This window comes from Myotis brandtii, unplaced genomic scaffold (assembly GCF_000412655.1).
Source record: "Myotis brandtii unplaced genomic scaffold, ASM41265v1 scaffold276, whole genome shotgun sequence".
Classification (NCBI taxonomy): Eukaryota; Metazoa; Chordata; class Mammalia; order Chiroptera; family Vespertilionidae; genus Myotis; species Myotis brandtii.
The window spans coordinates 1545360-1560315 of NW_005360509.1; the positions used below are offsets into that span (position 1 = coordinate 1545360).

General features: G+C 35.5%; 1 pseudogene; it reads right to left on the bottom strand.

The window, feature by feature from the left end:
- Positions 1-13703: 13703 nt before the first annotated feature.
- LOC102260992 lies at positions 13704-14566 on the bottom strand (annotated as a pseudogene).
- Positions 14567-14956: the final 390 nt, after the last annotated feature.

Sequence of the window (14956 nt, forward strand, 5' to 3'; positions counted from 1 at the left end):
CTGTGGCTATTTTAGGAAAATACAAAATGCTATAGTTTGCCCTTTGGTCATAATGATTCACATCTCTCTCACATGCAAAATACATGTTACTGAGTTTTCTATGTGCTCTACTTTTGCTTTTCCCTTAAAATTCCACTTTTGTGCTATTATTTTGAAGTTATGCTTCCAAAGCTTATACTTTTTATGACTTTTAATGAATATCCTAGATATTTTTACCTATATACAAACCTAACAGATTTTTAAAACAATCAATAGCTTTAGGTTTGTACTAAGCAATGCAAGAATCTTACCACACTTTAATTCTTACTATCCCTTCCCAGCATGATATATATCTTAGTCAGCTCAGGCAGCTGTAACAAAATACCATGGACTGGGTGGCTTCAGCAACAAGCATTTGTTTCTCACAGTGCTGGAAGCTGAAAGTCCATGGTCAAGGAGCCAGTAGATTTGGTGTCTGGTAAGAGCCTACTTCCTGTCTTTTGCTGTGTCCTCATGTTCAGGAGAGAGAAAGAGGGCTCCAGTGTCTTCTTATTAGGGCACTAATCTCATCATTGGGCTCTAGCTTCAGGACCTCATCTAAACTTAGTCACCTCCAAAAGGCTTTAGTTCCAAACACCATCACAATGGGGACTAGGGTTTCAATATGTGAATTTGAGGATATAAATATTCGGTCCTTAGCAATGAGCTATTACTACCTAATGTTTTAGATCTGGCCTATTTTCCCAACAAATATTAGGTATTATATATTTTTAAGAAAGTAAAAAAATGCAGTTGTAACATTAGCCCATGTTTTTACCAATATTTTTCTCACTGATTTTTTCATTGGAATATAATTTACATAGGATAAAATTTACCATTTTAAAATGTACAATTCAGTGATTTTTAGTATAGTATATCTATAATATTGTGTAACCATCACCAATATCTTAAAACATTTTTATCACCCCAAAACAAAGCCTATAGTAGTTGGAAATTACTCCCCATTTCCCACTCCCTCAGCTGCTAATGGCCTCTAATCTACTTTCTGTTTATTGAATTTGCCTATTCTGGACTTTTAATATAAATATAATCACATAATACATGGTCTTTTATGTTTGACTTCCTTCATTTTGCAAAATGTTTTCAAATTTCTACACATTGTAGTATCTTATTTATTTTTAGAGCTGAAAAATATTTCATTGTATGGATATATCTCATGTAGTTTATCCACCCATCAGTTGATGGATATCTTGCTTACTAGAGGCCTGGTGCACGAAAATTCGTGCACTGGGGGGGGGGGGGTCCCTCAGCCTGACCTGCACCTCTCACAGTCCGGGAGCCCTCAGGGGATGTCCACCTGCCAGCTTAGGCCCATGCCCCTGCGGCTGCCTCTGCGGAAGGGGGCGCACCGGGACCAGGCCTACGCTGCCTCCTCTGCAGAAGGGGGTGTGCCTGGATTGCCATGGCTGGCCTGGCGGTGCAGGCTCACTGGCCCCGCCCCCCCATCCACTGGTCATTCCAGCAGGCCATTTCCAGAAGGTCGTTCTGCCATCTGGTATAATTAGCATATTAGCTCTTTATTATATAGGATTGCTTCCACTTTCTAGCCATTATGAATAATGCTGTAAATGCCAAATGGTTTCTACAGTGGCTTCATCATGTTGCATTTCTAGCAGCAATCTATGAATGTTCTAATTTCTCCACATCCTGAACAATACTTGTTATTTTCTGTTTTTCTTTTTTTTTTTGCTTGTTATTGAATTCTAAGGTGACAGTTATTTTCTCTTAGCATACTGAATATAGTATTTCATAATATTTCCCTTCCACAATTGTCATTTATTCTTAATGAGCTTGAGCCTTTTCTCTTTCCCATGCAATTGAGAATCAACTTTCTAAGTTAAAAAAATACCTTTTGGGAATAATGTTTGAAAGTTGTATAGTTTTCTACATCTTGCCTTTACTCATTCTTTGTTAGACTTAACTTCAGATACTTATATTTTAATTTTATTATAAAATTATATAGATATGTATCTATATCATTTAAAGTGAAATAGCTATATATGTATCTATTTTTAAGTTTCATTTTCTAAATTTTTTTTTGCTATACTTGGAAGTACAATAAACTTTTTAATATCGATCTTATATTCAGCCACTTGCTGTACTCTATTGTAATTTCTAATTATTTATCTGTATCCTTGAGAGGAGTTTCTATATTGTTACCCGCATCATCTAAAAACAATAATTTTTTCCTTCACTCCAGTCTGTATTCACTCAGTTTTGTCATTTTCTTATTGTTTGTTAGGAATTTCAGTATAATGTTAAATAGAACTGATAAGATTAGACATTTTGTCTTGTATGTGACTTAAAGAACTGCTTTTCACATCTCTTCTTTAAGTTGATATTTTTGTAAGATTTATGCAATCTTTATTTTGTGTATGAATGAGATGTGGCAGAGAAAGGATAAACAAATTATTTTATTTCACTGGCTCATGTTGAAGTAGAAAATGGGATATGACATTTTGAAATGGTGTCTTCTTTAATTGCATTACACTTAGCATCATAATGTTTAACCTCATCAGCATTTTGTCTGTAAAAAGCTAAACATTTTTCTGATTCATAATAAATATTTTAGGCCTGGGGTGAATTTAATGGTTGTTAAGATTATTAGGTAACTCAAAATGTAAATATTTCAAGACTGTCATCAGCAAAACAAACAAACAAACAAAAACCCACAGGTGATATTTACCTTCCCTTCAGAGAATTAAAAGGGTGCTCTTACTTAAAAGATAATTTTTGGAAATTTCCTAGCTTTATTATCACTTTAGCAAGATCTTAAGTAAAAGCCTTTTGGATTTTTAAAAGAGTAAGTTAAAAATGTCATTGAATCAGAATCAACAATAGTATTCCTAGAAAAAAATAACCTTAATCTGTTTAAATTGAATTAATTGTATGATAAATAGCTTCTTAGGAATATGTAATCAGCATTTGAATATTTTCTTCATACAAACCTTACTTAAGAATAAAATACCATAACAAAGCTGAGAGGTTTAATTTATTATGGTGACATAATTTGGTGAAGTTTTAAATTAATCTTTTTCTACTTTCAAGTACAAAGCACATAACAGTTTTTTATCAGCTGTATAGTACATTTCCACTAACTCATTTTTCATATGCATGCAATCAGACTATAACAAAGCATGCTAAAACTTTAAGCTAATCCTTCTTAGACTCCCATGCTTTCTGTAACCCAGAGTCTTAGACAGCAGCCCAAATTGCTGTTAGCCTCCTGGCTTTGGCTAAATGCCGTTTGGAAAGCTGTGAAGAACTTCAATTAATGGTATTCTTTTTTTATTATTATCATTGATTTCAGAAAGAAAGGGAGAATGGGAGAGAGACAGAAACATCAATGATGAGAGAGAATCATCAGCTGCCTCCCACATGCCCCACACCTGGGATGGAGCCTGAAACCTGGGCATGTGCCCTGACCAACCGGGAGTCAAACTATGACCTCATGGCTCAACCACTGAGCCATGTCAGCCGGGCCAATTAATGCTATTCTTGAATAAGCTTGGATAGTACTCTAATTTTTGAACCAACTTCCTATGCTTCATTGTTGCAATTGCCACATTCACACAGTAGCAGACCTGATTACATCTATGAAAGCAAATGATATATTTGCCAAATGAAAGATCATACCTTCAAGTGAAGAACTGAAAGAATGAAGTCATGTTCTCAGCCATTGAAAGTTGTTTCTAAGAGACAGCATGGAGGGTAACTGGTCAAGTTTATTCTGAGAAAGTAATTTAGTTTATCTAGAGTTCCATTTTTTCATATGCCTTCAGACCATTTGGATCTAGTAATAAATGCTGTTTATTCTTTCAAACTATTTAGGTAGGTGAAAATTATTATTCAATGTCAGTTTTAATCTGGCACATGTCACTAATATCCTACTGTGCACCCAAAATCCTTATTCCAAATGACACAGTGTGACAAGCATAAAGTCAAAGGATAGGTAAATAGATAGGTAGATGATTGATAGATAATAAATTGCAACTACTCATAAAGAAGATATTTGGGTGAGAATTTGTGAACCATGAAACAATCTAGGTGCTGTAAAAAAAAGATTGACACCACATAAAGAGTTAAAACACAAAAAGAAAATATGTAAGACATTTATAGTAAAGTAGTAGAGGGTTAATAATTCTGCTATCCAAGGAGTTTCTTTACTATATTAGTAAGAAAATAAAACCCAAAAGAACTAATAACAGGGGAATTAATAGACAAATTTTAGGGGAAATAAATTTTTCAATAAGCATATGTAAAGAGTCTCGGTATCATCAAAGAAATGCAAAATAATATATGGAGACATCACATTTCACTGATCAGTTTGCCAAAAATATACATGATTGAAGTATCTGTACTATGACGGAAAATGTCCTCACACTGTGGGAATGTAACCAGTTTAGGTTTTCTCTGACTAAAGCACATTTAAAAGCAAACTAACATAAGAGGCTCTTTGCATTTTACGCTTTTTCTTTTACTAATCTTAACTGGCACATATTAGTGCACACTTCATTTTTAAGTAAAATATAAATAAAAAGCCACAGAATTTCCCTGAAGCAAATCAAGCTTCCTAATAATAATTATTATTTTAGAAATATATTTTTGAAAGTGTATTTTATTGTCAAAATAGCTTTAAGATTTTATGTGAAGTGAACTTATGTGAAAAGTGAACTCGAATTAGTGTGTCATTTTCTAATTTTTTTTTGCTATACTTGGAAGTACAATAAACTTTTTAATATCGATCTTATATTCAGCCACTTGCTGTACTCTATTGTAATTTCTAATTATTTATCTGTATCCTTGAGAGGAGTTTCTATATTGTTACCCGCATCATCTAAAAACAATAATTTTTTCCTTCACTCCAGTCTGTATTCACTCAGTTTTGTCATTTTCTTATTGTTTGTTAGGAATTTCAGTATAATGTTAAATAGAACTGATAAGATTAGACATTTTGTCTTGTATGTGACTTAAAGAACTGCTTTTCACATCTCTTCTTTAAGTTGATATTTTTGTAAGATTTATGCAATCTTTATTTTGTGTATGAATGAGATGTGGCAGAGAAAGGATAAACAAATTATTTTATTTCACTGGCTCATGTTGAAGTAGAAAATGGGATATGACATTTTGAAATGGTGTCTTCTTTAATTGCATTACACTTAGCATCATAATGTTTAACCTCATCAGCATTTTGTCTGTAAAAAGCTAAACATTTTTCTGATTCATAATAAATATTTTAGGCCTGGGGTGAATTTAATGGTTGTTAAGATTATTAGGTAACTCAAAATGTAAATATTTCAAGACTGTCATCAGCAAAACAAACAAACAAACAAAAACCCACAGGTGATATTTACCTTCCCTTCAGAGAATTAAAAGGGTGCTCTTACTTAAAAGATAATTTTTGGAAATTTCCTAGCTTTATTATCACTTTAGCAAGATCTTAAGTAAAAGCCTTTTGGATTTTTAAAAGAGTAAGTTAAGAATGTCATTGAATCAGAATCAACAATAGTATTCCTAGAAAAAAATAACCTTAATCTGTTTAAATTGAATTAATTGTATGATAAATAGCTTCTTAGGAATATGTAATCAGCATTTGAATATTTTCTTCATACAAACCTTACTTAAGAATAAAATACCATAACAAAGCTGAGAGGTTTAATTTATTATGGTGACATAATTTGGTGAAGTTTTAAATTAATCTTTTTCTACTTTCAAGTACAAAGCACATAACAGTTTTTTATCAGCTGTATAGTACATTTCCACTAACTCATTTTTCATATGCATGCAATCAGACTATAACAAAGCATGCTAAAACTTTAAGCTAATCCTTCTTAGACTCCCATGCTTTCTGTAACCCAGAGTCTTAGACAGCAGCCCAAATTGCTGTTAGCCTCCTGGCTTTGGCTAAATGCCGTTTGGAAAGCTGTGAAGAACTTCAATTAATGCTATTCTTTTTTTTATTATTATCATTGATTTCAGAAAGAAAGGGAGAATGGGAGAGAGACAGAAACATCAATGATGAGAGAGAATCATCACCTGCCTCCCACATGCCCCACACCTGGGATGGAGCCTGAAACCTGGGCATGTGCCCTGACCAACCGGGAGTCAAACTATGACCTCATGGCTCAACCACTGAGCCATGTCAGCCGGGCCAATTAATGCTATTCTTGAATAAGCTTGGATAGTACTCTAATTTTTGAACCAACTTCCTATGCTTCATTGTTGCAATTGCCACATTCACACAGTAGCAGACCTGATTACATCTATGAAAGCAAATGATATATTTGCCAAATGAAAGATCATACCTTCAAGTGAAGAACTGAAAGAATGAAGTCATGTTCTCAGCCATTGAAAGTTGTTTCTAAGAGACAGCATGGAGGGTAACTGGTCAAGTTTATTCTGAGAAAGTAATTTAGTTTATCTAGAGTTCCATTTTTTCATATGCCTTCAGACCATTTGGATCTAGTAATAAATGCTGTTTATTCTTTCAAACTATTTAGGTAGGTGAAAATTATTATTCAATGTCAGTTTTAATCTGGCACATGTCACTAATATCCTACTGTGCACCCAAAATCCTTATTCCAAATGACACAGTGTGACAAGCATAAAGTCAAAGGATAGGTAAATAGATAGGTAGATGATTGATAGATAATAAATTGCAACTACTCATAAAGAAGATATTTGGGTGAGAATTTGTGAACCATGAAACAATCTAGGTGCTGTAAAAAAAAGATTGACACCACATAAAGAGTTAAAACACAAAAAGAAAATATGTAAGACATTTATAGTAAAGTAGTAGAGGGTTAATAATTCTGCTATCCAAGGAGTTTCTTTACTATATTAGTAAGAAAATAAAACCCAAAAGAACTAATAACAGGGGAATTAATAGACAAATTTTAGGGGAAATAAATTTTTCAATAAGCATATGTAAAGAGTCTCAGTATCATCAAAGAAATGCAAAATAATATATGGAGACATCACATTTCACTGATCAGTTTGCCAAAAATATACATGATTGAAGTATCTGTACTATGACGGAAAATGTCCTCACACTGTGGGAATGTAACCAGTTTAGGTTTTCTCTGACTAAAGCACATTTAAAAGCAAACTAACATAAGAGGCTCTTTGCATTTTACGCTTTTTCTTTTACTAATCTTAACTGGCACATATTAGTGCACACTTCATTTTTAAGTAAAATATAAATAAAAAGCCACAGAATTTCCCTGAAGCAAATCAAGCTTCCTAATAATAATTATTATTTTAGAAATATATTTTTGAAAGTGTATTTTATTGTCAAAATAGCTTTAAGATTTTATGTGAAGTGAACTTATGTGAAAAGTGAACTCGAATTAGTGTGTTTTCCCCCTAAATATTCTACTTGCTAACATTATTGTGATGCTTAAAAATTAACATATGATGAGTATCAAGGAGAACCTTTGGCCATTTTTTTTATATAGACAATCAGAGATCCTTGAGGGTATATTTGAATCTCTACCCTCATTTGCTAGAGGTGATCAGTGTATGAGTAGTATTCTGGGAACCCGTTGCATTTTACCCTGCTCTGGGGTCATTAAGTGAATCCTGTCCTGGCATATGAAAGGATAAAAAAGTCAAGAAAACAAATGGGAAGAGGCATGACAATAACCACCATAGTAAAAATTAATACTGATTTTTTAATATTTTGTTCACATTCCTTTTTTTAAGAATTATACAGAAAATAAGACTAAGTCCCTAAAATATAACAATTGCTTTAATACCTATATAATTTTGTATCCTTTTTATTATATTTTATTATAGAATAGCAATTTTAAAGTGGCATCTTTTGGTATTTATAAGTTATTACAAATTCTTTCCTTGACTTTCTTTAAAAAGCTGAAGCTCTGTGACTACTCTTTTGGTTAACTTTCACTTCTTCATTGCATCTTTTAACATAAAATATTTCCATCTTTTAATATAAAATATTTCCAAATTAATTATTTGCTTTCTGTCCCAATAGCTTTATAACTTTATATATTGTAAATCGCATCCTATTCTTTAAATAATGCCCCAAAATGTAAAAATAATAAATTAATATAGTGATGCATATTAAAATTTTAAATTAAAAGGTAAGAGAATGATTGACCATAATTTTGTCATTAAGATTATTTAATTTGGAAGAATGAGAAAGGACAGGTACACCAGATTCTCAACGGCTGGTTTGGTTCTATTTCTTAAGTGGGATGGCTGGTACTTGGGTGTTTTTATTGTCATTATATTGTTCTAATTATATGGTAAGGACCATGTTTCTTATTTAAGAAGATGTGGAGAAACTTACTCTGAGAACAATTAGCAGTTTGGAGAGGGCCCCCATATCGTTAATTGCAAAGCCAGTACATTTTTATCCAAGTTGATGAAGAAAGCACTTAGGCAGACAGCGAAAGAAAGCCGTCGACAGGGCTCTTGACCTTACTCTTACTCTGGTTTTGATTTTATCTTGCTTTTGTGTTCTATAATTGTTTCAAACGCCAGTCTAGTTTTAATGAGTCATAGAAACACAAACTATTGGGCAGACTTCTTCTTGAACATTTTCCTTTATTAAATCCTCTACTTTCATTTTGTCATTAAATTCTATCATTTATTTTTTACGGGGTTTTTTAAGTTTATTTCCTCCTCTTTTTATTTCCATTCTCACCATCTGTATCATGTTAAGTATGGAGAACACTTTACACCCTGTATTTGTAATGGAAGTAATTTAACTTTTCCAGCTTTGTCTCTACTATAACGAAGCAAATTAGAAGAATTCTTACTGCACAGATATTTTCAAGAATACCACTAAACCTCCTAAGATCAGAGTGGCATGCACTATGGATACAAAAATAAGCATGTACAGTCCCTGTCCTCAAGTTTAGTATGTGAAAAATAAATGTACTTACAATAATGTAAGATATACAAAAATTAAAGTTTAAAATTAATTAGGTTAAGGAGCAAGATGAACAATTATTACTATTTTGCAAAAGGCAGAATTAGGAAATAACTTACAAGATTTGTAGAAGTGAGTTGTTGTGTCATCAATAACAAATAGTGATTTTTTAGCTGAACAAGAGTGCATAGATCACAGCATGAAGGTTTGGGGAACTATAAATGCAATGGTACAAAAATGAGAAACAGCATGATGTGAGCCTTAGTTTTCTTTGCTGTGCAACAATACCATAGTGCATGCCTCTCTGCATGGCACTGTAGGCCCTTAAACATCCCTCGTTAAACAATTATCATGTGCATTACTATTGCTCTGACTTTACTCTTGTTATTCCTATTCCTAGAATGTCCTTTCTATTTACTTCCCTTGATACAATCTATGTCATTATTCAAGGTCAACTACAATTTACCTCTTCTTATTATCTTTAAATATGTATGTTTGATAGTCTAAAAATTCATAACAAAGACAAAGTGTAGATTTAACTGCAGAAGGTAGAAAAGTTGCTTGGCATTCTTCTCATGCCTCGCTGTTCAGAATTACTTCCCATCGCCCATCCCATGCCTGACAGAAACACTGCCTGTTACAAGGAAGCAAGGCACCAATTAAAAGCAGACTGTTTCTGTGTCCTGACTGCACTTCTTTCTAAAATTCCTGTGTCTTACTCATATTTTTGAGAGGCATCCAAAACTTGTTGTTTTAGATTCCAGGAGAAAAATAAGTTTGCAGCAAATGAGAAACAAATGGTTTATAACATACTATGAAAAAATGTATATGCTTTGATGAGAAAATTTTAAAAATACCAATGAATAATTATAAAAGGACATAGTCAGTATAAAGGGAAAAAGAAAACTTTTCGGCTACTAATTATCATGTTTTCTTTGTTTTCAGAATAGTGCTAAAATGTTTTACATACATACATCATTTTATGTAAGGCTTCCAACAGCATTGTGGGTCAGCATGGTATAGGGGAGAACAACTTAGATTGTAGATTAAGAATAATGTTCTTTCTACATGGAGTTGTTGAATTAATCCGTAAAGTGCTCTCAGAACATTCAGTGATTGTTAGCTAGAATTATCATAGAAGAAGCAGGCTTACAAAGTGCCTGACATTCAGTGATAGTTAGCTAGAATTATCATAGAAGAAGCAGGCTTACAAAGCAAACACAGCACAGCTCCAGCCACATGGTAGGTGTTCACTGCTGTGTTTTCCCTTGTGATTCTACTCTCAATATATGACCTAATTGTTCAAGTGCATCAGCATTTACTTTCCTATCTCACACTCCACATTCAATCACTTAGTTTGTCAATGGTACTATTTAAATATATCTCAAATACACCTGCTTCTTTGGGTATCCACTGGGATTTCCTGAGTTAAGGCCTTCAACATCTCCTGACTGTTTTTTTTTTTCTGATCTGCCATTACCATCAAAACCCACTAGTTTTCCTGTGTTCAGTCTCATTCATTCAAATGCACAAACCCAAAGTCAAGAGATACAGGTTAACGACATTAACCTAATCAAATCTGTTTATCTATTAACTATCCCTTTCAGTATAAATTCCAGTATAAGTCACCAGATAAAGTTTAATGACATTAACCTAATCAAATCTGTTTATCTATTAACCATCACTTTCAATATAAATCCCAGGCTCTTTCATTGAACAGAGAAAGTCTTAAAAAATCACCTCCCCACCTTATCTATCTTCACCTCTTTTTTCACCCCCAAAATATTGTAGAATATATTTCCTACAAACTAGATATTCTTTTACATAGTCAACTGTAGCCATTTGAATTAGGAAATGAATAGTAATACAGATGCTGTCATCTAATAAGCAGACCCCACAAGTTTTTCCAGTTGTCCAAATAATGGCCTTTATAGTAAAACTATCCAATTTGATCACATGTTGCATTTATTTATTATGTTTCCTTGGATTCCTCCAGTAAATTTGTAAACTTAATTTGGGTCTATTTTATGTTTCTTCTTTTTTTCTATTTTTTTAAATTGTTGACACTATTGCAGATTTTCCCATTTTCCCCATTTTTGCACCCCTCCAGTTATGCCTCCCCCCTTTCTCTCTGACCATCACCACACTGTTGTCTATGTCCATGGGTTGTATGTATATGTTTTTTGGCTAATCCCTCCACCTTCTTTGTCCATTTTTCCCGATCCCCCTTCCCTCTGACAGCTGTCCGACTGTTCTATGTATCCATGTCTCTGTTTCAATTTTGTTCATCAGTTTATTTTGTTCATTAGATTCCACAGATGAGTGAGATCATGTGATACTTATCTTTCTCTGAATGGCTTATTTCTCTTAGCATAATACTCTCCAGGTCCCTCCATGCTGTCTCAAAAGGTAAAGAAATTCTTCTTCTTTTTTTTTTACAGCTGCATAGTATTCTATGGTGTAAATGTACCACAGCTTTTTTATCCACTCATCTACTGATGGACACATAGGCTGTTTCCAGATCTTAGCTATTGTAAATTGCAGTCACCTCATTTCTTGTATGTGCGCCCATCATAGTGTCATCTCAGTATGGTGACTTATTCACCCCTGCATGTCTGAGGACTCGCAGCATGCCTCCTCTTAAGAAGAGCTCAAAATGCCTTTGAAATCGTACACTTAATACTGTTTTAAGTGGAAGTCAAGAATAAGTAATAAAAACCTTCTGCTTACCTAGATATAAAACCATTTTTTTTTACTGTTTCCTATTTTCAAAAATTTTCTCCAGCAATGCTAATAGATGCTCTATTTTAAAATTAGGTCTAATGACATCTCTCCCGATAATGTGCTTAGGGCCCCGAGGGTGCTGTCAGTAAAATCCTCTAATGAAGACCCCTTTCCTAATATGGGTACTACTTTGTTTTGTTTTTCTTTCCTTATTCAATATTTCTCTCTTATCGATGCCTTTAAATGTTATTTTTATCACCTGGTCATACCAAAACATCCATTTTCTTTTTGCTGTTGTTTGCAAGGTGAAGAGAAATGACCTTGTGAGTACTTCCCTGGTGCCAGACAGCAGTCACTTCTCCCCGGAATGCTGCTGAACGTTTTGTACCAGGTCATGGCAGTACTTTATCATGCCAAAGAACTGATGAAGGTTTTTAGGTAATTAAAAAATCTGTTAAAGTTCTGGAAATTGCTTGAAGCTTTTATACATTATTATTTGCCTAAAAATCGCTGCCCTCCCCAAGAAGTATTTGATTACAATTTATTGATGTTACCCTAAAAGGAGATTTTATTGTCTGTTTATACAAAGAAAAACAAAACCAAAACTGGTAACCCAAGTTTCTATGGAGTGAGTAAAGTACAACAAGAAAAAATACAAACTGACTTGAGAAAAGAAAACAAAAAAAGATGATGCTTTGCCTTTAAGGAGTTTCCAGGGTACTGGGAAAGATAGACACGTGTGGATAGAAATAATCAGAGTATATTCACATATGTGCTGTATGAAAGATGGGCGTGGTTTGGAGGTTCAGAGCACGAGCATGATCCTAGGCATATCTTACCTCACAAGAAATTATAGAGGATTAAATGAGACAACACATGTGCCTGCTGCATAGGGAGTGTTTAATGCATGGAAACCATTATAATTTACAAAGGCCTAAGGTAATACAGAGGATAAATATCTACCCGTGCCTGGAAAGATCAACTGAAGCACAAGAGTAGGCCACAAGGTATATCCTTGTGCTATTTGGGAGTCAGAAGGTTACCAGCAGCGTTTTGTAGTTCACATTTTGCAGATCTACTAACTCACCTCGTAGGCATAAAGCAGTAGCTGAACCTATAAGCATTCCACCTTTCCCCGGAACAGCCTTTAGCTTTCTGACTCCTGCACTGTGTGTCTGTGTCTAGCTTTATAATGAAGGGCATGGCTTCCGCAAGATATCCTCATTACCAAGGCCAGAGGAAACAAGACATGGATTCCGTCCATTCATGTGGTTTCTGGCTCAGGCTTTTGGATTCCATCCTGCTTTGGTCTTCCCCATGTGCACTTGCACTTACTTTTACTCTGTCCTGTCAACCTCACATCTAGCATCAATTAGAAGACATCAGTCTTACCAGCTTTGCTGGTTATATAAGCCAATCCCCTGAAACAAATTCATACACACACACACACTCATTTGATGGTTCTGCTTCTCTGATTGAACCCTGACAAATATATTTTCTGTGCAACTGATGTGCTAGTTTTTCTTTGTGGGTCACTGCTCTGCGGCCTTATTTATCGACTATTGCATACGTACAGCATGCCCCTAAAACATAAAAATGTCCCCTTCAGTGTCTCTGGGTAGAAAAGTAAATTTGTGACTACTATGACATATATGTAATATACATTTATTTCAGAATTTCGTATTAATATTAATCTATAAAATAAATGAAAATATAAAGATATACAAGTATTTAAAAATAGAGATGAATGACCAGTAGAAATAATTTCTTCAAAAACAAGATTATAGTATTTCTATCATAACAAATTATATAACATTGAAGGGGCAAGATTTTTATTCTAGAGCACAGCCCATTTGTCTTCAAACCGTTCTGTGGGGGGAGGAGGAGCTGATTGAATTCAGCAGGTACTTATTGAGCGTCTGTTATGTGCTAGATATTGTTCCAGGGACTTGGGATGCAGCAGAGAACAAAACAAAAGTCCCTGCCCTGGTGGAGCTTACAGTCTCGTACCCTTTGCCTGCACACTGTGACTCCCGGCAAGTCACAGCACCGCTCTGCCTCTGTCCTCAGCTACTTGATGTGGGAAGAAGCAGGCTTGGCCCAGATGTGGGTAACGCACCTGGTGCACTGTAGATGCCAGACAGACACCAGCCCAACCCACCACCCAGACAGTAGGTAGGGCTGGAAGCTGACTTTTAATAATAAAGTACAGTGGGAGGATGGAGGGAGTGCAGCCGGATGGTCTGGTATGCGTCACCAGGGCCTGGGCTGGCTGCACAAACCGCTGCTGCTGGCTTGCTGGCTGCCCTGCTGGCAAGGTCCTTGGCCTTCACCTTAGCTGCCAGTGCCATCTCCTTTGACTTCTCCTTGGCTGTCTCAACAAGGGGTTTGGAAGGGGCCTCACCTTGCAGCTTGGCCAAAATATATTCCAAACCTTTCATTATCTTTCTTGGTCACATTGCTTTGGAACCGGGCGATTCCAAATTCCTGGACAGCTTTGGAGACGCCAAACAAGCTAGAAGTGCCCCAAGCTTCCCCATGGATTGCCGTGTGGTCGCTGTTATAAAAATTCACACAGTAAACACATCGTTCCTCCCCCACCATCAGCCAGGCGTGGTTGATGTTCCAAGCGACGGTGGTCACGGTCTGGTTCTGTGGGTCCACAATAGAACCCTTCAGGATGTACGCCGAGTGAGCAACATTGGCAGGAATCAGTCGTTCTGCCAGCAGGGCATCCTGTTGGTCTTGGTCAGGAGATTCAAGGGCAGGAGCTTCTAATCAGGGACCCCCTCCTGATGCGCTATGTCTTCTGTCAAGACATGTTTGCCATAGGGATTCGGCCAGGGAGCACTTGGTCCCAGCACTCCGGAGCACGCTCTGGCCCAAGAGATATTTCACCGTCATCGAGGCCAGAGCTGGATCAGCACCCACGCAGCATCAGGGTGCAGAGCACCTGGGCAGGGGGAGGCCAGTGGGGCTCCAGCGCCTGCCGGGCATGCAGCTCATCAGGGCATCCCCACCGCTGCCGCCGCCATGAAGAGTTCTGTCTTCTAACCATTTTTATTAACTTTACAGGTCTTTGCAAAATCACGGAAAGGATCAAAATAGGATAAAATGGGAATAACTGTTGATAATACTTACATCAAGATCTTTCTTTGTTGCTTTTATTAGGAGGGACTTTGACATTTAAAAAGATCATAGTTTGAGACAAAGGAAACTCAGTAAGAAAATTACAAGTTAATAATTATCTTTCAGAAATATATACTTTAAGTGAAGAAAGTATTCTTGGCTCTC